Below are 9,382 nucleotides of genomic sequence, written 5' to 3'. Positions count from 1 at the left end.
GTACATACATTGTATATTTTTTTATTTCTGGGATTATATTATTTATTTATGATTGAATTTGATAGCGAAAAATAATTAATTTGCGGAAAACAGAACCTTATAAAAATCGATTCTTTCTTCATTTAATGAGCGGGTCTTCTTTTTTGTCGTATGTGACGGGCAACTTATAAGGGGGCTATACTTCGTCTTCCGCAGATAATAGGATAGTTAAGAGAATTAAATCTAAAAATAGTTGACATTCACTGGGGATCAAAGGTTGACAGCTATTTACATTTGGGTAACTTCGAAACGATCTTCCTATTAAGCTTCTACACTGCATTCCAAAGTGAATGATCGCTGATTACAAGACGCATTAGGTTTTCAAGGAAGCGTTTCAGATTCGTATCTATTCCCTTTCCCAATGCTTTTTGTAGCCCTTTTCCAGCAGCTTCCTTCTTTTTCCGCTGCCATTCACTGCTCTTGCCCTGTGAATTGGGGCTTAAGAATACACTCAAAGTCTTCCCTGTTTATCGTAGGAGGCGTCAGAAAGGGATAGAAATTTGTCGACTAGCAATCTGAAATACCGAAACATCAACAACGCTTCGAACAGGAACTGACCTCACGTGTACGACCTGCTGCTGAAAACGGACTATGATTTGTTTTTGGAATATGCATTTATCTCCGACTCTGGAGAGCCATATGGTAGCAGACGCGAATCTGGAGTGGGGTTGCTTCTGACGGCTACAACAAGGTGCGCTTTCTGCTAGGAGCAATGGTATGAACAAACAAAGACTTCCGATATAGTGGGGAGGGATGCTTTCTACGAGCAGTTACATGCAGTTCAAGGGAGACTTCCTGAAGATGGTATTGGGATCGTGATGGGTGATTTGACCAACTTGCTTGGACATGTGATCGGGAAACGGGGTTTTGGCGACTGCAACGGTGGTGCGAGGTTCATGGATTTCTGCAACTTCCACTGCCTTGTCATTAGTGGCACATTCTTCGAGCACAGGGCCTGCCATAACGTCAGTTGGGTTTCAATTAACCGACACCGTACAAGCGCAACGTACAATCCCTTCCCGATCAGCAGTAGATGTAGGAGTAGTCTCCCGGATGAGGTGTTGGCTGCCTTACGTCCGCGAAAGAGATCACCATCTGATAATCACTTATATTCGCCAGCGTGTTGCGCGAGTTCAACATCAAAATTCCGACAACTTGCTGATCGAACGGCAGATTTACTCAGTAACCCGCCTGAGAATATCGATGTACATGGGCTCGGTCACGTCTCGAACGGCGTCATAAGGTCTAATTGACTGGGGAATCGTGGAAGAACATCGATGAACGGAAGGGGTTCAAGGCTATACTGACCGTTGTGAATGATGGCGGGCGTGACGCGCTCTAACACCGACACCGAGCGAAAAGTTCACCGTGACAAAAAGGAAGTTGCTATTGAACTGGCCAGAAAAGTGGAAGATGTCGCAAATCGCAATGATTTCAGAAATGTATACCACATCACGAAAGAGTTTGCATGTAGTCGCAAATCTTTCGATGGTTCTGTGAAGAACTCCAACGGTCGAATTCTCATCTGCAATGAAGAAAAACTGAAGAGGCGGAAATAACACTTCACCACGGTTTTTAACCGTATCACATCCGGTGAGATTCCTCCCCTTGTGGATAAAATGGCTGGTCACCGAACTGGATACGGACTGTTCCTCCAAGCAGAAGGGAAATCATTTCGGCCATTAATGCACTCAAACGGAGTAAAGCAGCTGAGTTACTAATCTGCAACTTCTCCTCATATGAAAATCTTGAAAATCCGAAACCTTTCCCAGAAATTGAAAGAAGGGGATGGTCGTCAAGATCCTAAAGAAGGGGACCCGTTTGTGTGACAGTTGGAGGAGGTATTGCGTGCTCTCTGCCGTCGCAAAGATGATAGCTAAAATAATCCTCAAACGCATCAAGAACATCTCGGAAGCTTGACTAGACTGGTATTCGTTCTCGATCCTCCTCAGTGTTCAATGGAGGAATCGACATCATACCGATTATTTTTGAACAGTGTGCGAAGTTTAGATCCTCGCTTCACCTGCTATTCATCGATTTCTCTACGTAGGAGGAGTTCAGGAGAAACTAATAGCTATTACCAAAGCGACATATGATGGCGCAAAATGCCACGTGCAATAGGTAAAATCTCGGCGGATTTTGCGGTCGAAAGTGGAGTAAACCAGGACGTGGAGGACTACGGATCTATGACACCTTTCCTCAAACACCCCTACTACGAAGATAGGATCTATTTGCTCCCTCACCGGGTTATAGACCAACCAATAACATCGAATCGCACCGGTCAAACGATAACAATGAAAGTGGAATAATTCATCTTTGTGATCGTTGAAAAGTTCTTCTAGGGTCGAAAATCACATTCGACAACAGCTACGACGGTGAAATCCGCGCACAGTTTTTGGCTGCCAACAGAGCCTACTTCAGTTTGCAAAAACTATTGTTCTCGAAACGTCTCACCATAAGGTCAAAACTCTTACGGTACAAGACAATGATCTTGTCAGTCCTTGTGTATTCCTCAGAGAACTGGGTCCTTAGCAAGAAAATTCCGAACTATTGGTCGTGCTCGGGGGAAGAATCCTCTGATGAATTGTCGGCTCCCTACATGAGAATGGACGACTCCGTAGCCTACATAACGATTTATGAGCGATACCACAACCGTCTGGTTGTGGATAAAATCCGGGTCAATACGTTGCGGTAAGCCTTATGGATGAAGATGATCCAGCCCGGAAAGTCAATAAGGGCAATATCTATGGTAGAAAAAGAAGACGAGGCGGACCTTGCCTGAGATGGAACAATGGCATAGGTCAGGACGCCAGACAGCTTTTAGGGATATCGAATTGGTGGATCTCGGCGCAAAACCTCCTCCTCAAAAGCTCCTTACTAAAGCCTAGACCTGTTAGCGGTTGTTACCTCGTTGATGATGATGATGTCCTCAGTTTTTGATAGAAACTTTAGCCAATGATACTGACAGCCAATTGATGGTTCCGGTTCAGCTATGGGGGAAATTGAACTTTCTCTTGGACCACCCGTCAGGAATGTACTTCAGCCTGAAAGACCGTTGGATATTGTGGCAGGGCAAAAGTCCCCTTGTTTTTATTAGGGAAGTTGTTCTGTTTTTGAGTCATCGATGCAGAAGACGTCAGTATATCCGCATTCTTCTGGTTCCACCTCGTTTTCTCTATGTTTCAAGGTAACCGGATGTATGGAGATTCGAGAATCAGAAGGCCTTGCAAAACCTGGGTTCAGTTCTCCCAATAACCCTTTCTTTTTCTGTACCCCACGTCCATTTTCCCCATAGATCTAGTCGAATTAGTCTATGAGCTGCTCTCAAAAGAAAATCCAAGGGCTGCAAACTGAGTAATGTCGCACGTCGTGCTTATGGCACCGGTAATAACCAGACACACAGTTCTTTTGTAGTGTGTCAAGCTTACAATGAAAACTCCACACTACGGATGCATAAGCGAACATCGGTCTAATGACAGCAACATATATTCACATTACCGCCATAGGCCTGAGTCACCATGTTGACGCAAAGGTCCGCCTACACAACCCACAAGTTATGAGACCTCGTTTCATCTTTACCTGTATGTGTTTGTTCCAAAGAAACTTCCTGTCTAGAATAATTCTCAGAGATTTCATTTCTTCGGAGAGTTGAAGGGTTGCGCTCTTCTTCTCTGGGAGGCAAGGACCATTCGGTTTTTCCCTTTTTGTCAAAAATTTGATTGTGATTTTATTTGGATTTACTGAAATTCCCTGCTTGAGGCACCAATTGTCAATCAAATCAACAGCGCGTTGTGAGATTTTGATCGACCATTAGCCTAGCCATGCCATCCGCATAAGTTTCAATGTGTGTGGCAGATTTTTCACGTCGTATAGCAGTGAGTCGATCAATACACTCCACAAAAGTGGACCCTTTCGTCGCTTCCATTGTTAGGTAGCGATTAAAGCCCACTTCTGCATGCAACAATCCCCGCGTTTGCATTGCACAGATCCACTTTATTAAAGTTTGCGTATCACAGCACTTTTAGAACGGCGCACAATGAAACGCCCCTTTCAAAGTCCACTAAAACCCTCATCGCATTCCCTTCTTTCAGAGTTGCGTACTCAATCTTTGAAACCAAAGAGTGAAAGGCAGCCTCACGGAGCAACATACTGGTTTTCATTAGGGGATGCAACCCTAGCGCCTTGTCGCGAATGTGAGACTCAATCAGTCTCTCCTGATATTTTAGCGAAAATAATGTTAAGTTCTGTATCTTTCCGAGGCTTAAGCATGAACACTATTTTAACCTTCTACCAAGAGGAAAGCACGTAGCCCAGAGCAAGACATCCACGAAAAATATTCCTTAGAAGTCGCTCTAAGTGATCTATTGCCTCCTTTAGCATCGCTGGATAGATGCCATCCTTGCTGGGTGCTTTGAATTATTCAAAAGATGGTGTAGCAGCTTTAACCTTTTCATTAGTAACAACCAGTTTCGCAGTATCCCAATTTCCCTTGCAAACCTTTTCTGTTGAAACCGCCAATTCTCTCCCTCCCACTTTTGCCACCTATTCTCCTGGTTGGAGTACTTGCTAGATAGTATGCATAGTCTCAACTTTGGAGCTCGTGAAAGTTTCATTTACTTTTCCAAGAAAGTCTAAGTCGAACAACTTATCCTTTTTAAGAACTTTACATAGTCTGGAATTTTCCTTACTTCTTCCAGTTCGTCATAGTGAGCTCTAAACGAATCTCGTTCGAACATTTTACGAGTCTCTTGTTTCACGCTGTGAGTTCCGGAAGTTCAACCAGTCTTCATTCTTATTGTTTTTGGAAGCACAATTCAGAAGTCATTTGGTTGAATTCGCGCGTCTTTGCAGTTTTACCGCTTTGATCTCGGGAAATAGGACATGCCTCTTCAGAGCACTTTAAAAGTGTGCGATCGAGAATTTCCAACTGATTTTCTATCGGCAAAGGGGTCCTTATTCGCCTATGGGGCTGCACTTTATTTCCAAGGAATTCATTGAACTTTGCCCAATTCCTTTTCCTGGGATTCCGTCTTTGTATTATAGACTATTCGCCTGCAAAAATCAGCGTAAGTTCTAAGTAATGGTGACCTAAGAGTGAGACTTCATCCAGCACTCGCCAGTCTGTAATCAGCTGTGTGAACTTTGCAGTGCAAATTGTTAGGTTAATTATTTAGTTTGTACTTGGCTCTACCGCCGTAGGCTCGGACTATACGTTCGCGGTCATCAGACCAGCTGAAGTGATAGAATCTAATAGCTGGTCTTTTCTAGGATTGCATTTGCTACTTCATCATTATCATCATCATCATCAACGGCGCAACAACCGGTATCCGGTCTAGGCTCGCCTTAATAAGGAACTCCACACATCCCGGTTTTGTGCAGAGGTCCACCAATTCGATATCCCCAAAAAATGTCTGGCATCCTGACCTACGCAATTACTCCATGTCAGGCAGGATCTGCCACTTCTTCTTTTTCTACCATAGATATTGCCCTGATAGACGTTCGAGCGGAACACTTTTTGTAAGCACAAATAGGCTCTGTTGGCTGACAACAATCGTGCGCGGATTTCATTATCGTAGCTGTTGTCGATAGTGATTTTCGACCCTAGATAGGAGAAATTATCAACGGTCTCAAAGTTGTAGTCTCCTATCTTTCTTTTTCCCGTTTGACCAGTGCGGTTTGATGTTGTTTGTTGGTTGATTCTCGGTTTCGGCGTTGCCGCCATATATTTTGTCTTGTCTTCATTGATGTGCAGCCCAAGATCTTGCGTTGCCTCAACCATACTTGAAAGCCTTACATCCACCGATTATTATTGATAATGCGATGCCTTCAGCCTCTTCGTATCGTCACCATTCTCTGTCACTCCTTAACAGTCTAAAAGTTGTAATCTCCTATCTTCATTGTTTTCGTTTGACCAGTACGATTCGATGTTGTCCGTTCTTTGGTTTCTCGTGCTGATGTTGCATTATGTACTCCATCTTGTCTTCATTAATGTGCAGCCTAAGATCTCGCGCCGCCTCCTCAATCTGGTACCTTCATCCAGATTGATTGTACATCTCGGATTGTTCTTCCCATAATGTCAATACCGTCAGCGTAGGCCAGTAGTTGGGTGGACTTAAAGTCTCGCGCATTGGTCAGGGCCAGCTTAGTCAGTCTTATCAATTTCGTCGAATTCTCTCATGGACGGGTACAGTTTGACCCTGCCTATGCTATCATAGGTGGCTTTAAAGTCGATGAAAAGATGGTGCAACTGATGTCCATATTTCAACAGTGTCTCTATCGCTTGCCGCAGAGGAAAAATCTGATCTGTTGCTGATTTGCCTGGAGTGAAGTCTCTTTGGTATGGGCCAATGATGTTTTGGGCGTATGGGGCTTTCCGGCCTAGCAAGATAGCGGAGAATATCTTATAGATAGTACTCAGCGACGTGATACCTCTATAATTGCTGCACTGTGTGATATCTCCCTTTTTATGTATGAGACAGATAATGCTCTTTGCCAGTCGTCAGGCATTCATTCGGTATCCCGCACTTTGGGCACAAGTTCCTCGCCTCCATATTTAACCAATTCGGTTGTAATTCCATCGGCTCCTGGCGACTTATGATTTATAAGCCGATGAATTGCAAGGATTGTCACTTCTATACTTCGTGGTGGCAATATTTGTCCGTCGTCTTCAGTTGGCGGGACCTCCAACTCGCCGATATTCTGGTTGTTCAGTAGCTCATCAAAGTACTCAACCCATCCCTCCAATATGTTGATCCTGTCGGAAATTAGATATCCCTCTTTGTCTCGGCAGGATGAACATCGATGTGTGTAAGGCTTCATACTGCTGACTTGTTGGTACAATTTTCCCACCTGGTGCGGTTGCTCCCTGTACTTTTCTAGTTCACAGACTTGTTGGTTCTCCCAGGTTTCCTTTTTCTGTCTGTGAAGTCGCTTCTCCGCTCGACGGAGTTCGTGATAAGTCTCTGCGCGTGCCCGCGTTCTTTAGGAATGCAACATTACTCGGTATGCAGCATTCTTCCGTTCCGTTGCTAGCTTACATTCATCGCCAAACCAGTCGTTCTGATTCATTTTACGGCTGGGGCCGAGTATGTTTGTGGCCGTATTTATGATAACGTTTTTCATTTGTTAATACTTCATCTCCAAGATCTCTGTTCACTACGGTTATTGCGGTACCTTTTTCCCTCTTATGGGTGTTGTGGAGGGCTGTGTTGTGAAAGGTTTCAGTGTTAACTCTCACCTGATGATCAGAGGAGATTCTGGGCGGTGTTGTTATTCGAGCTCGGAATACCATGCCAATGAGATAGTGATCCGAGTCCATATTGGCTATATTGCTACTTTCCCAACGAATATGCTGAACAACATCGCATCATAACCTATTAAGAGTTCACGGCCACTTGAATTTGCATACACTATCAGATGCCTAGTGGACAGTAAACCACTGGCTTTGGGAATCATCTGGAATTGCAAATCTCCTGGTTCTCGCCGGCGACTCTTGTGTGTCACTGTGAAACACGCTTTCTCTTTATCTCTGATCGAATAGTTTTTCTGCCGCCTTCCAAGGTCTAGATTGGTTAAAAATCGAAATTTGAGAAATGCGTTCTGGTAAGTGTCACTGGATAAGGCGTCCAGGGATAAGACTGCCTTCAACGTTTCTGGGCGCGCTTTCTAAAATCCTGAGCCAGGGGAAATACTGATTGAGGACGATTTTGTCAATGAGGTAAGAGGGGCTGTAGTGTCAAAAGGGACCTCTTCTCATATTCTCGAGCTTGCTTAGCATAGGCTCTTGGAGTACATGTCAACAGGGCATCTACACCGGTGAACCTTGACGTCAATTCCATCTTGTCTTAAATTTTTTGGGGGGATTCTGCCTTCTTGACCAACTTCGATCAACTCGGATGGTTTTTTGGCAATAGTTCAATGAGATAAACAACTGAAACAAAAATTCACTTACAAGTCTAGGTAAAATCGATTGAAATGGGGAATATTTAATGTGGCAGTACCAGTTCTGTATAATTTGGGGAAAGAGGAATACATATTATCATCGCCGTCTTGGTTTTGGAGAAAGCGGTATGGTTTTGAAATGCATGCGCACAAAATTATAGGCATGGCCTGCTTGGCTTCATTGACTAAAACTAGAGCATGAAAGTGTCGGCCCGTTCATAATATCTGAAGCTCCCTAATCTGCAGATTGGTACCTTGATCCGAGGGGTACGACATGTACAGGTGTGCATTTATTTGAAATTCATACAACCTTAATAGCAACGACTTTACAGTGGCGGAGAAGGAACACGAGTACGTCTTCCAACGCTAAATAGACAATTTATTCATCGGATTTGAATCACATAACACTCACTTTTACTCATCGTCGTGCACTTAAATTGTAATCACGAATTTTGAGCTGGTAGCAGCCATTCAAAGATGTCAACGTCCGCTCAAGTTGCGACATCAATTGACGGTTTTTTCTTCTTCTACAAACTTAAAATATTTAAACAGAAGACTCGTAACCGCGCACAATACTCCACATACCTGGCGCACGTAAAAGTCCTATGTAACATGTGCACCTCATGTGTTAATACCAACAACAACGACGTGAAAAGAATAATCGGAAAAAATGTCAATAAAAAAGCGATAATTATTGGGATAGTTCCAGTGGAAAGGTAATAACTTATTTGAATAGTAGATTTGCTCAAAGGTAATCATCAATCCGCAAAGTGCAGCTCCGGTGCGGCGCTCCATCGCCGTTTTGGCATCCGCTGAAGCGTCTCCTCCTTTGACATTTTTCGCAAGTGCCTACGGTTGAAATGTTAATGAAAGTCGGATTACCTAGCATTCGCGCATAGCAGTTGGAATCCGCATCGATTGAATAATCACCTATCGATTTGCATCTTTAATATAATCAAGATGCGACAGAACTACGGGCTACGCATTTAGAGTTGTCGTGCCAAAAATCGTTGAAGGGGAGTCACTCAGTTGGCTCTGCAAGTTATCGTAGGTTACGCAAGTATCTATGAAAGTTGGATACATTGAATGATAGGCTGCGCATTACTGCACTGTCCTGATTCTGGAATAAATGAAAGTAAATGAACGAACAACGAGCACCAACCCCAACTCGAGGAAAACCTGAAGTGGTGGTCATCAGAGTATGCGCCTAATGACTAATGCAACACAAAACGCAATTTGTTGTTTTGCCGGCCGCGTTCTGCCAAAAATAGCCGATTCATGATTTGTATCTTAACTTCGTTTCTCAACTGGCTTTCAAATTGGGTCTAAAGCAAAAACCCCAAAACCCGTACAAGTGAGCTCGCATTGCAATTACTTTTTTTTCAGGTCCTTATGTAAGCGC

Source organism: Hermetia illucens, chromosome 5, assembly GCF_905115235.1.
Source record: "Hermetia illucens chromosome 5, iHerIll2.2.curated.20191125, whole genome shotgun sequence".
Taxonomy (NCBI): Eukaryota; Metazoa; Arthropoda; class Insecta; order Diptera; family Stratiomyidae; genus Hermetia; species Hermetia illucens.
This window is presented reverse-complemented; position numbering follows the sequence as displayed.